The following is a 19,619-nucleotide window of genomic DNA, read 5'->3' on the forward strand; positions in this document are numbered from 1 at the left end:
TGTCTACGGCATCCGGTATTCCCAGGCGGTCACCCATCCAAGTACTAACCGGACTCGACGCTGCTTAACTTCGGTGATCGGACGAGAACCGGTGCTTTCAGCGTGATATGGTCGTAGACACTAAATGATGTGAAAATTTGCTATATAAAGATTCTAGTTCCTTAAGACATATAGAAAAACAAAACATTTTATGTAGGCTTGGCTGAAGAATTCGCCCCGCTCTCTAAATAAAGTGACATAAAGAAAATACAATTACTTCTAAAATAAAATTGATACAAAAGAAAAAATATTATTAAATAAATTTCAGAGACTAACATTCAATTTAAATATCAAACTCACCACAGATCCACAAGCAGACGCCCCAGCCCTGCCCCCTCCTTTTTTTTGACAGCGCTCAATCGTGTCAATTTGTCTCAGTTGTAGCACGAAAAGTCCGTGCACGCGCTAATTTTAAAATGAATTGTAAAATGGAAAATGTAATTGCTTCAAACTTTGCAAAATGACAGGACAAATTTTACTCACCGGCGGCTTCAAACCCTGCCTCCCTTTCGTCTGACTGTCGCCATGCGACGTCAAAGTCACAATGACAATATGGGAGCCTTCTAGTCCAATATACGCCCCCGCTATGTTATACTTTTAACGCCTTTTCCTGCTTTTCAATTATGACTATACATAAAAATGCACGTTCTAATAAAACGAACGAAAACTCGTATTCCATTTTCTGTGTCATTTTTGTGATTTTTTTAAAAAATGGCCAGAAATAAAAAGAAATGTCTACGGCATCCGGTATTCCCAGGCGGTCACCCATCCAAGTACTAACCGGACTCGACGCTGCTTAACTTCGGTGATCGGACGAGAACCGGTGCTTTCAGCGTGATATGGTCGTAGACACTAAATGATGTGAAAATTTGCTATATAAAGATTCTAGTTCCTTAAGACATATAGAAAAACAAAACATTTTATGTAGGCTTGGCTGAAGAATTCGCCCCGCTCTCTAAATAAAGTGACATAAAGAAAATACAATTACTTCTAAAATAAAATTGATACAAAAGAAAAAATATTATTAAATAAATTTCAGAGACTAACATTCAATTTAAATATCAAACTCACCACAGATCCACAAGCAGACGCCCCAGCCCTGCCCCCTCCTTTTTTTTGACAGCGCTCAATCGTGTCAATTTGTCTCAGTTGTAGCACGAAAAGTCCGTGCACGCGCTAATTTTAAAATGAATTGTAAAATGGAAAATGTAATTGCTTCAAACTTTGCAAAATGACAGGACAAATTTTACTCACCGGCGGCTTCAAACCCTGCCTCCCTTTCGTCTGACTGTCGCCATGCGACGTCAAAGTCACAATGACAATATGGGAGCCTTGTAGTCCAATATACGCCCCCGCTATGTTATACTTTTAACGCCTTTTCCTGCTTTTCAATTATGACTATACATAAAAATGCACGTTCTAATAAAACGAACGAAAACTCGTATTCCATTTTCTGTGTCATTTTTGTGATTTTTTTAAAAAATGGCCAGAAATAAAAAGAAATGTCTACGGCATCCGGTATTCCCAGGCGGTCACCCATCCAAGTACTAACCGGACTCGACGCTGCTTAACTTCGGTGATCGGACGAGAACCGGTGCTTTCAGCGTGATATGGTCGTAGACACTAAATGATGTGAAAATTTGCTATATAAAGATTCTAGTTCCTTAAGACATATAGAAAAACAAAACATTTTATGTAGGCTTGGCTGAAGAATTCGCCCCGCTCTCTAAATAAAGTGACATAAAGAAAATACAATTACTTCTAAAATAAAATTGATACAAAAGAAAAAATATTATTAAATAAATTTCAGAGACTAACATTCAATTTAAATATCAAACTCACCACAGATCCACAAGCAGACGCCCCAGCCCTGCCCCCTCCTTTTTTTTGACAGCGCTCAATCGTGTCAATTTGTCTCAGTTGTAGCACGAAAAGTCCGTGCACGCGCTAATTTTAAAATGAATTGTAAAATGGAAAATGTAATTGCTTCAAACTTTGCAAAATGACAGGACAAATTTTACTCACCGGCGGCTTCAAACCCTGCCTCCCTTTCGTCTGACTGTCGCCATGCGACGTCAAAGTCACAATGACAATATGGGAGCCTTCTAGTCCAATATACGCCCCCGCTATGTTATACTTTTAACGCCTTTTCCTGCTTTTCAATTATGACTATACATAAAAATGCACGTTCTAATAAAACGAACGAAAACTCGTATTCCATTTTCTGTGTCATTTTTGTGATTTTTTTAAAAAATGGCCAGAAATAAAAAGAAATGTCTACGGCATCCGGTATTCCCAGGCGGTCACCCATCCAAGTACTAACCGGACTCGACGCTGCTTAACTTCGGTGATCGGACGAGAACCGGTGCTTTCAGCGTGATATGGTCGTAGACACTAAATGATGTGAAAATTTGCTATATAAAGATTCTAGTTCCTTAAGACATATAGAAAAACAAAACATTTTATGTAGGCTTGGCTGAAGAATTCGCCCCGCTCTCTAAATAAAGTGACATAAAGAAAATACAATTACTTCTAAAATAAAATTGATACAAAAGAAAAAATATTATTAAATAAATTTCAGAGACTAACATTCAATTTAAATATCAAACTCACCACAGATCCACAAGCAGACGCCCCAGCCCTGCCCCCTCCTTTTTTTTGACAGCGCTCAATCGTGTCAATTTGTCTCAGTTGTAGCACGAAAAGTCCGTGCACGCGCTAATTTTAAAATGAATTGTAAAATGGAAAATGTAATTGCTTCAAACTTTGCAAAATGACAGGACAAATTTTACTCACCGGCGGCTTCAAACCCTGCCTCCCTTTCGTCTGACTGTCGCCATGCGACGTCAAAGTCACAATGACAATATGGGAGCCTTCTAGTCCAATATACGCCCCCGCTATGTTATACTTTTAACGCCTTTTCCTGCTTTTCAATTATGACTATACATAAAAATGCACGTTCTAATAAAACGAACGAAAACTCGTATTCCATTTTCTGTGTCATTTTTGTGATTTTTTTAAAAAATGGCCAGAAATAAAAAGAAATGTCTACGGCATCCGGTATTCCCAGGCGGTCACCCATCCAAGTACTAACCGGACTCGACGCTGCTTAACTTCGGTGATCGGACGAGAACCGGTGCTTTCAGCGTGATATGGTCGTAGACACTAAATGATGTGAAAATTTGCTATATAAAGATTCTAGTTCCTTAAGACATATAGAAAAACAAAACATTTTATGTAGGCTTGGCTGAAGAATTCGCCCCGCTCTCTAAATAAAGTGACATAAAGAAAATACAATTACTTCTAAAATAAAATTGATACAAAAGAAAAAATATTATTAAATAAATTTCAGAGACTAACATTCAATTTAAATATCAAACTCACCACAGATCCACAAGCAGACGCCCCAGCCCTGCCCCCTCCTTTTTTTTGACAGCGCTCAATCGTGTCAATTTGTCTCAGTTGTAGCACGAAAAGTCCGTGCACGCGCTAATTTTAAAATGAATTGTAAAATGGAAAATGTAATTGCTTCAAACTTTGCAAAATGACAGGACAAATTTTACTCACCGGCGGCTTCAAACCCTGCCTCCCTTTCGTCTGACTGTCGCCATGCGACGTCAAAGTCACAATGACAATATGGGAGCCTTGTAGTCCAATATACGCCCCCGCTATGTTATACTTTTAACGCCTTTTCCTGCTTTTCAATTATGACTATACATAAAAATGCACGTTCTAATAAAACGAACGAAAACTCGTATTCCATTTTCTGTGTCATTTTTGTGATTTTTTTAAAAAATGGCCAGAAATAAAAAGAAATGTCTACGGCATCCGGTATTCCCAGGCGGTCACCCATCCAAGTACTAACCGGACTCGACGCTGCTTAACTTCGGTGATCGGACGAGAACCGGTGCTTTCAGCGTGATATGGTCGTAGACACTAAATGATGTGAAAATTTGCTATATAAAGATTCTAGTTCCTTAAGACATATAGAAAAACAAAACATTTTATGTAGGCTTGGCTGAAGAATTCGCCCCGCTCTCTAAATAAAGTGACATAAAGAAAATACAATTACTTCTAAAATAAAATTGATACAAAAGAAAAAATATTATTAAATAAATTTCAGAGACTAACATTCAATTTAAATATCAAACTCACCACAGATCCACAAGCAGACGCCCCAGCCCTGCCCCCTCCTTTTTTTTGACAGCGCTCAATCGTGTCAATTTGTCTCAGTTGTAGCACGAAAAGTCCGTGCACGCGCTAATTTTAAAATGAATTGTAAAATGGAAAATGTAATTGCTTCAAACTTTGCAAAATGACAGGACAAATTTTACTCACCGGCGGCTTCAAACCCTGCCTCCCTTTCGTCTGACTGTCGCCATGCGACGTCAAAGTCACAATGACAATATGGGAGCCTTCTAGTCCAATATACGCCCCCGCTATGTTATACTTTTAACGCCTTTTCCTGCTTTTCAATTATGACTATACATAAAAATGCACGTTCTAATAAAACGAACGAAAACTCGTATTCCATTTTCTGTGTCATTTTTGTGATTTTTTTAAAAAATGGCCAGAAATAAAAAGAAATGTCTACGGCATCCGGTATTCCCAGGCGGTCACCCATCCAAGTACTAACCGGACTCGACGCTGCTTAACTTCGGTGATCGGACGAGAACCGGTGCTTTCAGCGTGATATGGTCGTAGACACTAAATGATGTGAAAATTTGCTATATAAAGATTCTAGTTCCTTAAGACATATAGAAAAACAAAACATTTTATGTAGGCTTGGCTGAAGAATTCGCCCCGCTCTCTAAATAAAGTGACATAAAGAAAATACAATTACTTCTAAAATAAAATTGATACAAAAGAAAAAATATTATTAAATAAATTTCAGAGACTAACATTCAATTTAAATATCAAACTCACCACAGATCCACAAGCAGACGCCCCAGCCCTGCCCCCTCCTTTTTTTTGACAGCGCTCAATCGTGTCAATTTGTCTCAGTTGTAGCACGAAAAGTCCGTGCACGCGCTAATTTTAAAATGAATTGTAAAATGGAAAATGTAATTGCTTCAAACTTTGCAAAATGACAGGACAAATTTTACTCACCGGCGGCTTCAAACCCTGCCTCCCTTTCGTCTGACTGTCGCCATGCGACGTCAAAGTCACAATGACAATATGGGAGCCTTGTAGTCCAATATACGCCCCCGCTATGTTATACTTTTAACGCCTTTTCCTGCTTTTCAATTATGACTATACATAAAAATGCACGTTCTAATAAAACGAACGAAAACTCGTATTCCATTTTCTGTGTCATTTTTGTGATTTTTTTAAAAAATGGCCAGAAATAAAAAGAAATGTCTACGGCATCCGGTATTCCCAGGCGGTCACCCATCCAAGTACTAACCGGACTCGACGCTGCTTAACTTCGGTGATCGGACGAGAACCGGTGCTTTCAGCGTGATATGGTCGTAGACACTAAATGATGTGAAAATTTGCTATATAAAGATTCTAGTTCCTTAAGACATATAGAAAAACAAAACATTTTATGTAGGCTTGGCTGAAGAATTCGCCCCGCTCTCTAAATAAAGTGACATAAAGAAAATACAATTACTTCTAAAATAAAATTGATACAAAAGAAAAAATATTATTAAATAAATTTCAGAGACTAACATTCAATTTAAATATCAAACTCACCACAGATCCACAAGCAGACGCCCCAGCCCTGCCCCCTCCTTTTTTTTGACAGCGCTCAATCGTGTCAATTTGTCTCAGTTGTAGCACGAAAAGTCCGTGCACGCGCTAATTTTAAAATGAATTGTAAAATGGAAAATGTAATTGCTTCAAACTTTGCAAAATGACAGGACAAATTTTACTCACCGGCGGCTTCAAACCCTGCCTCCCTTTCGTCTGACTGTCGCCATGCGACGTCAAAGTCACAATGACAATATGGGAGCCTTGTAGTCCAATATACGCCCCCGCTATGTTATACTTTTAACGCCTTTTCCTGCTTTTCAATTATGACTATACATAAAAATGCACGTTCTAATAAAACGAACGAAAACTCGTATTCCATTTTCTGTGTCATTTTTGTGATTTTTTTAAAAAATGGCCAGAAATAAAAAGAAATGTCTACGGCATCCGGTATTCCCAGGCGGTCACCCATCCAAGTACTAACCGGACTCGACGCTGCTTAACTTCGGTGATCGGACGAGAACCGGTGCTTTCAGCGTGATATGGTCGTAGACACTAAATGATGTGAAAATTTGCTATATAAAGATTCTAGTTCCTTAAGACATATAGAAAAACAAAACATTTTATGTAGGCTTGGCTGAAGAATTCGCCCCGCTCTCTAAATAAAGTGACATAAAGAAAATACAATTACTTCTAAAATAAAATTGATACAAAAGAAAAAATATTATTAAATAAATTTCAGAGACTAACATTCAATTTAAATATCAAACTCACCACAGATCCACAAGCAGACGCCCCAGCCCTGCCCCCTCCTTTTTTTTGACAGCGCTCAATCGTGTCAATTTGTCTCAGTTGTAGCACGAAAAGTCCGTGCACGCGCTAATTTTAAAATGAACTGTAAAATGGAAAATGTAATTGCTTCAAACTTTGCAAAATGACAGGACAAATTTTACTCACCGGCGGCTTCAAACCCTGCCTCCCTTTCGTCTGACTGTCGCCATGCGACGTCAAAGTCACAATGACAATATGGGAGCCTTGTAGTCCAATATACGCCCCCGCTATGTTATACTTTTAACGCCTTTTCCTGCTTTTCAATTATGACTATACATAAAAATGCACGTTCTAATAAAACGAACGAAAACTCGTATTCCATTTTCTGTGTCATTTTTGTGATTTTTTTAAAAAATGGCCAGAAATAAAAAGAAATGTCTACGGCATCCGGTATTCCCAGGCGGTCACCCATCCAAGTACTAACCGGACTCGACGCTGCTTAACTTCGGTGATCGGACGAGAACCGGTGCTTTCAGCGTGATATGGTCGTAGACACTAAATGATGTGAAAATTTGCTATATAAAGATTCTAGTTCCTTAAGACATATAGAAAAACAAAACATTTTATGTAGGCTTGGCTGAAGAATTCGCCCCGCTCTCTAAATAAAGTGACATAAAGAAAATACAATTACTTCTAAAATAAAATTGATACAAAAGAAAAAATATTATTAAATAAATTTCAGAGACTAACATTCAATTTAAATATCAAACTCACCACAGATCCACAAGCAGACGCCCCAGCCCTGCCCCCTCCTTTTTTTTGACAGCGCTCAATCGTGTCAATTTGTCTCAGTTGTAGCACGAAAAGTCCGTGCACGCGCTAATTTTAAAATGAATTGTAAAATGGAAAATGTAATTGCTTCAAACTTTGCAAAATGACAGGACAAATTTTACTCACCGGCGGCTTCAAACCCTGCCTCCCTTTCGTCTGACTGTCGCCATGCGACGTCAAAGTCACAATGACAATATGGGAGCCTTGTAGTCCAATATACGCCCCCGCTATGTTATACTTTTAACGCCTTTTCCTGCTTTTCAATTATGACTATACATAAAAATGCACGTTCTAATAAAACGAACGAAAACTCGTATTCCATTTTCTGTGTCATTTTTGTGATTTTTTTAAAAAATGGCCAGAAATAAAAAGAAATGTCTACGGCATCCGGTATTCCCAGGCGGTCACCCATCCAAGTACTAACCGGACTCGACGCTGCTTAACTTCGGTGATCGGACGAGAACCGGTGCTTTCAGCGTGATATGGTCGTAGACACTAAATGATGTGAAAATTTGCTATATAAAGATTCTAGTTCCTTAAGACATATAGAAAAACAAAACATTTTATGTAGGCTTGGCTGAAGAATTCGCCCCGCTCTCTAAATAAAGTGACATAAAGAAAATACAATTACTTCTAAAATAAAATTGATACAAAAGAAAAAATATTATTAAATAAATTTCAGAGACTAACATTCAATTTAAATATCAAACTCACCACAGATCCACAAGCAGACGCCCCAGCCCTGCCCCCTCCTTTTTTTTGACAGCGCTCAATCGTGTCAATTTGTCTCAGTTGTAGCACGAAAAGTCCGTGCACGCGCTAATTTTAAAATGAATTGTAAAATGGAAAATGTAATTGCTTCAAACTTTGCAAAATGACAGGACAAATTTTACTCACCGGCGGCTTCAAACCCTGCCTCCCTTTCGTCTGACTGTCGCCATGCGACGTCAAAGTCACAATGACAATATGGGAGCCTTGTAGTCCAATATACGCCCCCGCTATGTTATACTTTTAACGCCTTTTCCTGCTTTTCAATTATGACTATACATAAAAATGCACGTTCTAATAAAACGAACGAAAACTCGTATTCCATTTTCTGTGTCATTTTTGTGATTTTTTTAAAAAATGGCCAGAAATAAAAAGAAATGTCTACGGCATCCGGTATTCCCAGGCGGTCACCCATCCAAGTACTAACCGGACTCGACGCTGCTTAACTTCGGTGATCGGACGAGAACCGGTGCTTTCAGCGTGATATGGTCGTAGACACTAAATGATGTGAAAATTTGCTATATAAAGATTCTAGTTCCTTAAGACATATAGAAAAACAAAACATTTTATGTAGGCTTGGCTGAAGAATTCGCCCCGCTCTCTAAATAAAGTGACATAAAGAAAATACAATTACTTCTAAAATAAAATTGATACAAAAGAAAAAATATTATTAAATAAATTTCAGAGACTAACATTCAATTTAAATATCAAACTCACCACAGATCCACAAGCAGACGCCCCAGCCCTGCCCCCTCCTTTTTTTTGACAGCGCTCAATCGTGTCAATTTGTCTCAGTTGTAGCACGAAAAGTCCGTGCACGCGCTAATTTTAAAATGAATTGTAAAATGGAAAATGTAATTGCTTCAAACTTTGCAAAATGACAGGACAAATTTTACTCACCGGCGGCTTCAAACCCTGCCTCCCTTTCGTCTGACTGTCGCCATGCGACGTCAAAGTCACAATGACAATATGGGAGCCTTGTAGTCCAATATACGCCCCCGCTATGTTATACTTTTAACGCCTTTTCCTGCTTTTCAATTATGACTATACATAAAAATGCACGTTCTAATAAAACGAACGAAAACTCGTATTCCATTTTCTGTGTCATTTTTGTGATTTTTTTAAAAAATGGCCAGAAATAAAAAGAAATGTCTACGGCATCCGGTATTCCCAGGCGGTCACCCATCCAAGTACTAACCGGACTCGACGCTGCTTAACTTCGGTGATCGGACGAGAACCGGTGCTTTCAGCGTGATATGGTCGTAGACACTAAATGATGTGAAAATTTGCTATATAAAGATTCTAGTTCCTTAAGACATATAGAAAAACAAAACATTTTATGTAGGCTTGGCTGAAGAATTCGCCCCGCTCTCTAAATAAAGTGACATAAAGAAAATACAATTACTTCTAAAATAAAATTGATACAAAAGAAAAAATATTATTAAATAAATTTCAGAGACTAACATTCAATTTAAATATCAAACTCACCACAGATCCACAAGCAGACGCCCCAGCCCTGCCCCCTCCTTTTTTTTGACAGCGCTCAATCGTGTCAATTTGTCTCAGTTGTAGCACGAAAAGTCCGTGCACGCGCTAATTTTAAAATGAATTGTAAAATGGAAAATGTAATTGCTTCAAACTTTGCAAAATGACAGGACAAATTTTACTCACCGGCGGCTTCAAACCCTGCCTCCCTTTCGTCTGACTGTCGCCATGCGACGTCAAAGTCACAATGACAATATGGGAGCCTTGTAGTCCAATATACCCCCCGCTATGTTATACTTTTAACGCCTTTTCCTGCTTTTCAATTATGACTATACATAAAAATGCACGTTCTAATAAAACGAACGAAAACTCGTATTCCATTTTCTGTGTCATTTTTGTGATTTTTTTAAAAAATGGCCAGAAATAAAAAGAAATGTCTACGGCATCCGGTATTCCCAGGCGGTCACCCATCCAAGTACTAACCGGACTCGACGCTGCTTAACTTCGGTGATCGGACGAGAACCGGTGCTTTCAGCGTGATATGGTCGTAGACACTAAATGATGTGAAAATTTGCTATATAAAGATTCTAGTTCCTTAAGACATATAGAAAAACAAAACATTTTATGTAGGCTTGGCTGAAGAATTCGCCCCGCTCTCTAAATAAAGTGACATAAAGAAAATACAATTACTTCTAAAATAAAATTGATACAAAAGAAAAAATATTATTAAATAAATTTCAGAGACTAACATTCAATTTAAATATCAAACTCACCACAGATCCACAAGCAGACGCCCCAGCCCTGCCCCCTCCTTTTTTTTGACAGCGCTCAATCGTGTCAATTTGTCTCAGTTGTAGCACGAAAAGTCCGTGCACGCGCTAATTTTAAAATGAATTGTAAAATGGAAAATGTAATTGCTTCAAACTTTGCAAAATGACAGGACAAATTTTACTCACCGGCGGCTTCAAACCCTGCCTCCCTTTCGTCTGACTGTCGCCATGCGACGTCAAAGTCACAATGACAATATGGGAGCCTTGTAGTCCAATATACCCCCCGCTATGTTATACTTTTAACGCCTTTTCCTGCTTTTCAATTATGACTATACATAAAAATGCACGTTCTAATAAAACGAACGAAAACTCGTATTCCATTTTCTGTGTCATTTTTGTGATTTTTTTAAAAAATGGCCAGAAATAAAAAGAAATGTCTACGGCATCCGGTATTCCCAGGCGGTCACCCATCCAAGTACTAACCGGACTCGACGCTGCTTAACTTCGGTGATCGGACGAGAACCGGTGCTTTCAGCGTGATATGGTCGTAGACACTAAATGATGTGAAAATTTGCTATATAAAGATTCTAGTTCCTTAAGACATATAGAAAAACAAAACATTTTATGTAGGCTTGGCTGAAGAATTCGCCCCGCTCTCTAAATAAAGTGACATAAAGAAAATACAATTACTTCTAAAATAAAATTGATACAAAAGAAAAAATATTATTAAATAAATTTCAGAGACTAACATTCAATTTAAATATCAAACTCACCACAGATCCACAAGCAGACGCCCCAGCCCTGCCCCCTCCTTTTTTTTGACAGCGCTCAATCGTGTCAATTTGTCTCAGTTGTAGCACGAAAAGTCCGTGCACGCGCTAATTTTAAAATGAATTGTAAAATGGAAAATGTAATTGCTTCAAACTTTGCAAAATGACAGGACAAATTTTACTCACCGGCGGCTTCAAACCCTGCCTCCCTTTCGTCTGACTGTCGCCATGCGACGTCAAAGTCACAATGACAATATGGGAGCCTTGTAGTCCAATATACGCCCCCGCTATGTTATACTTTTAACGCCTTTTCCTGCTTTTCAATTATGACTATACATAAAAATGCACGTTCTAATAAAACGAACGAAAACTCGTATTCCATTTTCTGTGTCATTTTTGTGATTTTTTTAAAAAATGGCCAGAAATAAAAAGAAATGTCTACGGCATCCGGTATTCCCAGGCGGTCACCCATCCAAGTACTAACCGGACTCGACGCTGCTTAACTTCGGTGATCGGACGAGAACCGGTGCTTTCAGCGTGATATGGTCGTAGACACTAAATGATGTGAAAATTTGCTATATAAAGATTCTAGTTCCTTAAGACATATAGAAAAACAAAACATTTTATGTAGGCTTGGCTGAAGAATTCGCCCCGCTCTCTAAATAAAGTGACATAAAGAAAATACAATTACTTCTAAAATAAAATTGATACAAAAGAAAAAATATTATTAAATAAATTTCAGAGACTAACATTCAATTTAAATATCAAACTCACCACAGATCCACAAGCAGACGCCCCAGCCCTGCCCCCTCCTTTTTTTTGACAGCGCTCAATCGTGTCAATTTGTCTCAGTTGTAGCACGAAAAGTCCGTGCACGCGCTAATTTTAAAATGAATTGTAAAATGGAAAATGTAATTGCTTCAAACTTTGCAAAATGACAGGACAAATTTTACTCACCGGCGGCTTCAAACCCTGCCTCCCTTTCGTCTGACTGTCGCCATGCGACGTCAAAGTCACAATGACAATATGGGAGCCTTGTAGTCCAATATACCCCCCGCTATGTTATACTTTTAACGCCTTTTCCTGCTTTTCAATTATGACTATACATAAAAATGCACGTTCTAATAAAACGAACGAAAACTCGTATTCCATTTTCTGTGTCATTTTTGTGATTTTTTTAAAAAATGGCCAGAAATAAAAAGAAATGTCTACGGCATCCGGTATTCCCAGGCGGTCACCCATCCAAGTACTAACCGGACTCGACGCTGCTTAACTTCGGTGATCGGACGAGAACCGGTGCTTTCAGCGTGATATGGTCGTAGACACTAAATGATGTGAAAATTTGCTATATAAAGATTCTAGTTCCTTAAGACATATAGAAAAACAAAACATTTTATGTAGGCTTGGCTGAAGAATTCGCCCCGCTCTCTAAATAAAGTGACATAAAGAAAATACAATTACTTCTAAAATAAAATTGATACAAAAGAAAAAATATTATTAAATAAATTTCAGAGACTAACATTCAATTTAAATATCAAACTCACCACAGATCCACAAGCAGACGCCCCAGCCCTGCCCCCTCCTTTTTTTTGACAGCGCTCAATCGTGTCAATTTGTCTCAGTTGTAGCACGAAAAGTCCGTGCACGCGCTAATTTTAAAATGAATTGTAAAATGGAAAATGTAATTGCTTCAAACTTTGCAAAATGACAGGACAAATTTTACTCACCGGCGGCTTCAAACCCTGCCTCCCTTTCGTCTGACTGTCGCCATGCGACGTCAAAGTCACAATGACAATATGGGAGCCTTGTAGTCCAATATACGCCCCCGCTATGTTATACTTTTAACGCCTTTTCCTGCTTTTCAATTATGACTATACATAAAAATGCACGTTCTAATAAAACGAACGAAAACTCGTATTCCATTTTCTGTGTCATTTTTGTGATTTTTTTAAAAAATGGCCAGAAATAAAAAGAAATGTCTACGGCATCCGGTATTCCCAGGCGGTCACCCATCCAAGTACTAACCGGACTCGACGCTGCTTAACTTCGGTGATCGGACGAGAACCGGTGCTTTCAGCGTGATATGGTCGTAGACACTAAATGATGTGAAAATTTGCTATATAAAGATTCTAGTTCCTTAAGACATATAGAAAAACAAAACATTTTATGTAGGCTTGGCTGAAGAATTCGCCCCGCTCTCTAAATAAAGTGACATAAAGAAAATACAATTACTTCTAAAATAAAATTGATACAAAAGAAAAAATATTATTAAATAAATTTCAGAGACTAACATTCAATTTAAATATCAAACTCACCACAGATCCACAAGCAGACGCCCCAGCCCTGCCCCCTCCTTTTTTTTGACAGCGCTCAATCGTGTCAATTTGTCTCAGTTGTAGCACGAAAAGTCCGTGCACGCGCTAATTTTAAAATGAATTGTAAAATGGAAAATGTAATTGCTTCAAACTTTGCAAAATGACAGGACAAATTTTACTCACCGGCGGCTTCAAACCCTGCCTCCCTTTCGTCTGACTGTCGCCATGCGACGTCAAAGTCACAATGACAATATGGGAGCCTTGTAGTCCAATATACGCCCCCGCTATGTTATACTTTTAACGCCTTTTCCTGCTTTTCAATTATGACTATACATAAAAATGCACGTTCTAATAAAACGAACGAAAACTCGTATTCCATTTTCTGTGTCATTTTTGTGATTTTTTTAAAAAATGGCCAGAAATAAAAAGAAATGTCTACGGCATCCGGTATTCCCAGGCGGTCACCCATCCAAGTACTAACCGGACTCGACGCTGCTTAACTTCGGTGATCGGACGAGAACCGGTGCTTTCAGCGTGATATGGTCGTAGACACTAAATGATGTGAAAATTTGCTATATAAAGATTCTAGTTCCTTAAGACATATAGAAAAACAAAACATTTTATGTAGGCTTGGCTGAAGAATTCGCCCCGCTCTCTAAATAAAGTGACATAAAGAAAATACAATTACTTCTAAAATAAAATTGATACAAAAGAAAAAATATTATTAAATAAATTTCAGAGACTAACATTCAATTTAAATATCAAACTCACCACAGATCCACAAGCAGACGCCCCAGCCCTGCCCCCTCCTTTTTTTTGACAGCGCTCAATCGTGTCAATTTGTCTCAGTTGTAGCACGAAAAGTCCGTGCACGCGCTAATTTTAAAATGAATTGTAAAATGGAAAATGTAATTGCTTCAAACTTTGCAAAATGACAGGACAAATTTTACTCACCGGCGGCTTCAAACCCTGCCTCCCTTTCGTCTGACTGTCGCCATGCGACGTCAAAGTCACAATGACAATATGGGAGCCTTGTAGTCCAATATACGCCCCCGCTATGTTATACTTTTAACGCCTTTTCCTGCTTTTCAATTATGACTATACATAAAAATGCACGTTCTAATAAAACGAACGAAAACTCGTATTCCATTTTCTGTGTCATTTTTGTGATTTTTTTAAAAAATGGCCAGAAATAAAAAGAAATGTCTACGGCATCCGGTATTCCCAGGCGGTCACCCATCCAAGTACTAACCGGACTCGACGCTGCTTAACTTCGGTGATCGGACGAGAACCGGTGCTTTCAGCGTGATATGGTCGTAGACACTAAATGATGTGAAAATTTGCTATATAAAGATTCTAGTTCCTTAAGACATATAGAAAAACAAAACATTTTATGTAGGCTTGGCTGAAGAATTCGCCCCGCTCTCTAAATAAAGTGACATAAAGAAAATACAATTACTTCTAAAATAAAATTGATACAAAAGAAAAAATATTATTAAATAAATTTCAGAGACTAACATTCAATTTAAATATCAAACTCACCACAGATCCACAAGCAGACGCCCCAGCCCTGCCCCCTCCTTTTTTTTGACAGCGCTCAATCGTGTCAATTTGTCTCAGTTGTAGCACGAAAAGTCCGTGCACGCGCTAATTTTAAAATGAATTGTAAAATGGAAAATGTAATTGCTTCAAACTTTGCAAAATGACAGGACAAATTTTACTCACCGGCGGCTTCAAACCCTGCCTCCCTTTCGTCTGACTGTCGCCATGCGACGTCAAAGTCACAATGACAATATGGGAGCCTTGTAGTCCAATATACCCCCCGCTATGTTATACTTTTAACGCCTTTTCCTGCTTTTCAATTATGACTATACATAAAAATGCACGTTCTAATAAAACGAACGAAAACTCGTATTCCATTTTCTGTGTCATTTTTGTGATTTTTTTAAAAAATGGCCAGAAATAAAAAGAAATGTCTACGGCATCCGGTATTCCCAGGCGGTCACCCATCCAAGTACTAACCGGACTCGACGCTGCTTAACTTCGGTGATCGGACGAGAACCGGTGCTTTCAGCGTGATATGGTCGTAGACACTAAATGATGTGAAAATTTGCTATATAAAGATTCTAGTTCCTTAAGACATATAGAAAAACAAAACATTTTATGTAGGCTTGGCTGAAGAATTCGCCCCGCTCTCTAAATAAAGTGACATAAAGAAAATACAATTACTTCTAAAATAAAATTGATACAAAAGAAAAAATATTATTAAATAAATTTCAGAGACTAACATTCAATTTAAATATCAAACTCACCACAGATCCACAAGCAGACGCCCCAGCCCTGCCCCCTCCTTTTTTTTGACAGCGCTCAATCGTGTCAATTTGTCTCAGTTGTAGCACGAAAAGTCCGTGCACGCGCTAATTTTAAAATGAATTGTAAAATGGAAAATGTAATTGCTTCAAACTTTGCAAAATGACAGGACAAATTTTACTCACCGGCGGCTTCAAACCCTGCCTCCCTTTCGTCTGACTGTCGCCATGCGACGTCAAAGTCACAATGACAATATGGGAGCCTTGTAGTCCAATATACGCCCCCGCTATGTTATACTTTTAACGCCTTTTCCTGCTTTTCAATTATGACTATACATAAAAATGCACGTTCTAATAAAACGAACGAAAACTCGTATTCCATTTTCTGTGTCATTTTTGTGATTTTTTTAAAAAATGGCCAGAAATAAAAAGAAATGTCTACGGCATCCGGTATTCCCAGGCGGTCACCCATCCAAGTACTAACCGGACTCGACGCTGCTTAACTTCGGTGATCGGACGAGAACCGGTGCTTTCAGCGTGATATGGTCGTAGACACTAAATGATGTGAAAATTTGCTATATAAAGATTCTAGTTCCTTAAGACATATAGAAAAACAAAACATTTTATGTAGGCTTGGCTGAAGAATTCGCCCCGCTCTCTAAATAAAGTGACATAAAGAAAATACAATTACTTCTAAAATAAAATTGATACAAAAGAAAAAATATTATTAAATAAATTTCAGAGACTAACATTCAATTTAAATATCAAACTCACCACAGATCCACAAGCAGACGCCCCAGCCCTGCCCCCTCCTTTTTTTTGACAGCGCTCAATCGTGTCAATTTGTCTCAGTTGTAGCACGAAAAGTCCGTGCACGCGCTAATTTTAAAATGAATTGTAAAATGGAAAATGTAATTGCTTCAAACTTTGCAAAATGACAGGACAAATTTTACTCACCGGCGGCTTCAAACCCTGCCTCCCTTTCGTCTGACTGTCGCCATGCGACGTCAAAGTCACAATGACAATATGGGAGCCTTGTAGTCCAATATACGCCCCCGCTATGTTATACTTTTAACGCCTTTTCCTGCTTTTCAATTATGACTATACATAAAAATGCACGTTCTAATAAAACGAACGAAAACTCGTATTCCATTTTCTGTGTCATTTTTGTGATTTTTTTAAAAAATGGCCAGAAATAAAAAGAAATGTCTACGGCATCCGGTATTCCCAGGCGGTCACCCATCCAAGTACTAACCGGACTCGACGCTGCTTAACTTCGGTGATCGGACGAGAACCGGTGCTTTCAGCGTGATATGGTCGTAGACACTAAATGATGTGAAAATTTGCTATATAAAGATTCTAGTTCCTTAAGACATATAGAAAAACAAAACATTTTATGTAGGCTTGGCTGAAGAATTCGCCCCGCTCTCTAAATAAAGTGACATAAAGAAAATACAATTACTTCTAAAATAAAATTGATACAAAAGAAAAAATATTATTAAATAAATTTCAGAGACTAACATTCAATTTAAATATCAAACTCACCACAGATCCACAAGCAGACGCCCCAGCCCTGCCCCCTCCTTTTTTTTGACAGCGCTCAATCGTGTCAATTTGTCTCAGTTGTAGCACGAAAAGTCCGTGCACGCGCTAATTTTAAAATGAATTGTAAAATGGAAAATGTAATTGCTTCAAACTTTGCAAAATGACAGGACAAATTTTACTCACCGGCGGCTTCAAACCCTGCCTCCCTTTCGTCTGACTGTCGCCATGCGACGTCAAAGTCACAATGACAATATGGGAGCCTTGTAGTCCAATATACCCCCCGCTATGTTATACTTTTAACGCCTTTTCCTGCTTTTCAATTATGACTATACATAAAAATGCACGTTCTAATAAAACGAACGAAAACTCGTATTCCATTTTCTGTGTCATTTTTGTGATTTTTTTAAAAAATGGCCAGAAATAAAAAGAAATGTCTACGGCATCCGGTATTCCCAGGCGGTCACCCATCCAAGTACTAACCGGACTCGACGCTGCTTAACTTCGGTGATCGGACGAGAACCGGTGCTTTCAGCGTGATATGGTCGTAGACACTAAATGATGTGAAAATTTGCTATATAAAGATTCTAGTTCCTTAAGACATATAGAAAAACAAAACATTTTATGTAGGCTTGGCTGAAGAATTCGCCCCGCTCTCTAAATAAAGTGACATAAAGAAAATACAATTACTTCTAAAATAAAATTGATACAAAAGAAAAAATATTATTAAATAAATTTCAGAGACTAACATTCAATTTAAATATCAAACTCACCACAGATCCACAAGCAGACGCCCCAGCCCTGCCCCCTCCTTTTTTTTGACAGCGCTCAATCGTGTCAATTTGTCTCAGTTGTAGCACGAAAAGTCCGTGCACGCGCTAATTTTAAAATGAATTGTAAAATGGAAAATGTAATTGCTTCAAACTTTGCAAAATGACAGGACAAATTTTACTCACCGGCGGCTTCAAACCCTGCCTCCCTTTCGTCTGACTGTCGCCATGCGACGTCAAAGTCACAATGACAATATGGGAGCCTTGTAGTCCAATATACCCCCCGCTATGTTATACTTTTAACGCCTTTTCCTGCTTTTCAATTATGACTATACATAAAAATGCACGTTCTAATAAAACGAACGAAAACTCGTATTCCATTTTCTGTGTCATTTTTGTGATTTTTTTAAAAAATGGCCAGAAATAAAAAGAAATGTCTACGGCATCCGGTATTCCCAGGCGGTCACCCATCCAAGTACTAACCGGACTCGACGCTGCTTAACTTCGGTGATCGGACGAGAACCGGTGCTTTCAGCGTGATATGGTCGTAGACACTAAATGATGTGAAAATTTGCTATATAAAGATTCTAGTTCCTTAAGACATATAGAAAAACAAAACATTTTATGTAGGCTTGGCTGAAGAATTCGCCCCGCTCTCTAAATAAAGTGACATAAAGAAAATACAATTACTTCTAAAATAAAATTGATACAAAAGAAAAAATATTATTAAATAAATTTCAGAGACTAACATTCAATTTAAATATCAAACTCACCACAGATCCACAAGCAGACGCCCCAGCCCTGCCCCCTCCTTTTTTTTGACAGCGCTCAATCGTGTCAATTTGTCTCAGTTGTAGCACGAAAAGTCCGTGCACGCGCTAATTTTAAAATGAATTGTAAAATGGAAAATGTAATTGCTTCAAACTTTGCAAAATGACAGGACAAATTTTACTCACCGGCGGCTTCAAACCCTGCCTCCCTTTCGTCTGACTGTCGCCATGCGACGTCAAAGTCACAATGACAATATGGGAGCCTTGTAGTCCAATATACGCCCCCGCTATGTTATACTTTTAACGCCTTTTCCTGCTTTTCAATTATGACTATACATAAAAATGCACGTTCTAATAAAACGAACGAAAACTCGTATTCCATTTTCTGTGTCATTTTTGTGATTTTTTTAAAAAATGGCCAGAAATAAAAAGAAATGTCTACGGCATCCGGTATTCCCAGGCGGTCACCCATCCAAGTACTAACCGGACTCGACGCTGCTTAACTTCGGTGATCGGACGAGAACCGGTGCTTTCAGCGTGATATGGTCGTAGACACTAAATGATGTGAAAATTTGCTATATAAAGATTCTAGTTCCTTAAGACATATAGAAAAACAAAACATTTTATGTAGGCTTGGCTGAAGAATTCGCCCCGCTCTCTAAATAAAGTGACATAAAGAAAATACAATTACTTCTAAAATAAAATTGATACAAAAGAAAAAATATTATTAAATAAATTTCAGAGACTAACATTCAATTTAAATATCAAACTCACCACAGATCCAC

At 38.2% G+C, this 19,619-nt stretch overlaps 26 non-coding genes across 26 annotated transcripts; all 26 read right to left on the reverse strand.

The window, feature by feature from the left end:
* On the reverse strand, positions 1-119 carry LOC148618170 (5S ribosomal RNA). The gene has a single exon (XR_015922882.1). It is a non-coding gene; the product is annotated as a 5S ribosomal RNA (ribosomal RNA).
* Positions 120-771: 652 nt separating this feature from the next.
* On the reverse strand, positions 772-890 carry LOC148618171 (5S ribosomal RNA). The gene has a single exon (XR_015922883.1). It is a non-coding gene; the product is annotated as a 5S ribosomal RNA (ribosomal RNA).
* A 652-nt stretch (positions 891-1,542) lies between these two features.
* Positions 1,543-1,661, reverse strand: LOC148618172 (5S ribosomal RNA). Its single transcript, XR_015922884.1, has one exon. It is a non-coding gene; the product is annotated as a 5S ribosomal RNA (ribosomal RNA).
* A 652-nt stretch (positions 1,662-2,313) lies between these two features.
* Positions 2,314-2,432, reverse strand: LOC148618173 (5S ribosomal RNA). The gene has a single exon (XR_015922886.1). It is a non-coding gene; the product is annotated as a 5S ribosomal RNA (ribosomal RNA).
* Positions 2,433-3,084: 652 nt separating this feature from the next.
* Positions 3,085-3,203, reverse strand: LOC148618174 (5S ribosomal RNA). Its single transcript, XR_015922887.1, has one exon. It is a non-coding gene; the product is annotated as a 5S ribosomal RNA (ribosomal RNA).
* Positions 3,204-3,855: 652 nt separating this feature from the next.
* Positions 3,856-3,974, reverse strand: LOC148618175 (5S ribosomal RNA). The gene has a single exon (XR_015922888.1). It is a non-coding gene; the product is annotated as a 5S ribosomal RNA (ribosomal RNA).
* A 652-nt stretch (positions 3,975-4,626) lies between these two features.
* On the reverse strand, positions 4,627-4,745 carry LOC148618176 (5S ribosomal RNA). The gene has a single exon (XR_015922889.1). It is a non-coding gene; the product is annotated as a 5S ribosomal RNA (ribosomal RNA).
* A 652-nt stretch (positions 4,746-5,397) lies between these two features.
* LOC148618177 (5S ribosomal RNA) lies at positions 5,398-5,516 on the reverse strand. The gene has a single exon (XR_015922890.1). It is a non-coding gene; the product is annotated as a 5S ribosomal RNA (ribosomal RNA).
* A 652-nt stretch (positions 5,517-6,168) lies between these two features.
* Positions 6,169-6,287, reverse strand: LOC148618178 (5S ribosomal RNA). The gene has a single exon (XR_015922892.1). It is a non-coding gene; the product is annotated as a 5S ribosomal RNA (ribosomal RNA).
* A 652-nt stretch (positions 6,288-6,939) lies between these two features.
* On the reverse strand, positions 6,940-7,058 carry LOC148618179 (5S ribosomal RNA). Its single transcript, XR_015922893.1, has one exon. It is a non-coding gene; the product is annotated as a 5S ribosomal RNA (ribosomal RNA).
* Positions 7,059-7,710: 652 nt separating this feature from the next.
* On the reverse strand, positions 7,711-7,829 carry LOC148618180 (5S ribosomal RNA). Its single transcript, XR_015922894.1, has one exon. It is a non-coding gene; the product is annotated as a 5S ribosomal RNA (ribosomal RNA).
* Positions 7,830-8,481: 652 nt separating this feature from the next.
* LOC148618181 (5S ribosomal RNA) lies at positions 8,482-8,600 on the reverse strand. Its single transcript, XR_015922895.1, has one exon. It is a non-coding gene; the product is annotated as a 5S ribosomal RNA (ribosomal RNA).
* Positions 8,601-9,252: 652 nt separating this feature from the next.
* Positions 9,253-9,371, reverse strand: LOC148618182 (5S ribosomal RNA). Its single transcript, XR_015922896.1, has one exon. It is a non-coding gene; the product is annotated as a 5S ribosomal RNA (ribosomal RNA).
* Positions 9,372-10,022: 651 nt separating this feature from the next.
* LOC148618183 (5S ribosomal RNA) lies at positions 10,023-10,141 on the reverse strand. The gene has a single exon (XR_015922898.1). It is a non-coding gene; the product is annotated as a 5S ribosomal RNA (ribosomal RNA).
* A 651-nt stretch (positions 10,142-10,792) lies between these two features.
* Positions 10,793-10,911, reverse strand: LOC148618184 (5S ribosomal RNA). The gene has a single exon (XR_015922899.1). It is a non-coding gene; the product is annotated as a 5S ribosomal RNA (ribosomal RNA).
* Positions 10,912-11,563: 652 nt separating this feature from the next.
* Positions 11,564-11,682, reverse strand: LOC148618185 (5S ribosomal RNA). Its single transcript, XR_015922900.1, has one exon. It is a non-coding gene; the product is annotated as a 5S ribosomal RNA (ribosomal RNA).
* A 651-nt stretch (positions 11,683-12,333) lies between these two features.
* Positions 12,334-12,452, reverse strand: LOC148618186 (5S ribosomal RNA). The gene has a single exon (XR_015922901.1). It is a non-coding gene; the product is annotated as a 5S ribosomal RNA (ribosomal RNA).
* Positions 12,453-13,104: 652 nt separating this feature from the next.
* On the reverse strand, positions 13,105-13,223 carry LOC148618187 (5S ribosomal RNA). Its single transcript, XR_015922902.1, has one exon. It is a non-coding gene; the product is annotated as a 5S ribosomal RNA (ribosomal RNA).
* Positions 13,224-13,875: 652 nt separating this feature from the next.
* LOC148618188 (5S ribosomal RNA) lies at positions 13,876-13,994 on the reverse strand. Its single transcript, XR_015922903.1, has one exon. It is a non-coding gene; the product is annotated as a 5S ribosomal RNA (ribosomal RNA).
* Positions 13,995-14,646: 652 nt separating this feature from the next.
* Positions 14,647-14,765, reverse strand: LOC148618189 (5S ribosomal RNA). Its single transcript, XR_015922905.1, has one exon. It is a non-coding gene; the product is annotated as a 5S ribosomal RNA (ribosomal RNA).
* Positions 14,766-15,416: 651 nt separating this feature from the next.
* Positions 15,417-15,535, reverse strand: LOC148618190 (5S ribosomal RNA). The gene has a single exon (XR_015922906.1). It is a non-coding gene; the product is annotated as a 5S ribosomal RNA (ribosomal RNA).
* Positions 15,536-16,187: 652 nt separating this feature from the next.
* On the reverse strand, positions 16,188-16,306 carry LOC148618191 (5S ribosomal RNA). The gene has a single exon (XR_015922907.1). It is a non-coding gene; the product is annotated as a 5S ribosomal RNA (ribosomal RNA).
* Positions 16,307-16,958: 652 nt separating this feature from the next.
* On the reverse strand, positions 16,959-17,077 carry LOC148618192 (5S ribosomal RNA). The gene has a single exon (XR_015922908.1). It is a non-coding gene; the product is annotated as a 5S ribosomal RNA (ribosomal RNA).
* A 651-nt stretch (positions 17,078-17,728) lies between these two features.
* Positions 17,729-17,847, reverse strand: LOC148618193 (5S ribosomal RNA). The gene has a single exon (XR_015922911.1). It is a non-coding gene; the product is annotated as a 5S ribosomal RNA (ribosomal RNA).
* Positions 17,848-18,498: 651 nt separating this feature from the next.
* On the reverse strand, positions 18,499-18,617 carry LOC148618194 (5S ribosomal RNA). The gene has a single exon (XR_015922912.1). It is a non-coding gene; the product is annotated as a 5S ribosomal RNA (ribosomal RNA).
* A 652-nt stretch (positions 18,618-19,269) lies between these two features.
* On the reverse strand, positions 19,270-19,388 carry LOC148618195 (5S ribosomal RNA). Its single transcript, XR_015922913.1, has one exon. It is a non-coding gene; the product is annotated as a 5S ribosomal RNA (ribosomal RNA).
* Positions 19,389-19,619: the final 231 nt, after the last annotated feature.

The sequence above is a fragment of the Perna viridis genome, chromosome 5, assembly GCF_037379345.1.
Source record: "Perna viridis isolate PV_CMFRI_1.1 ecotype Kerala chromosome 5, ASM3737934v1, whole genome shotgun sequence".
In the NCBI taxonomy this organism is placed as follows: domain Eukaryota; kingdom Metazoa; phylum Mollusca; class Bivalvia; order Mytilida; family Mytilidae; genus Perna; species Perna viridis.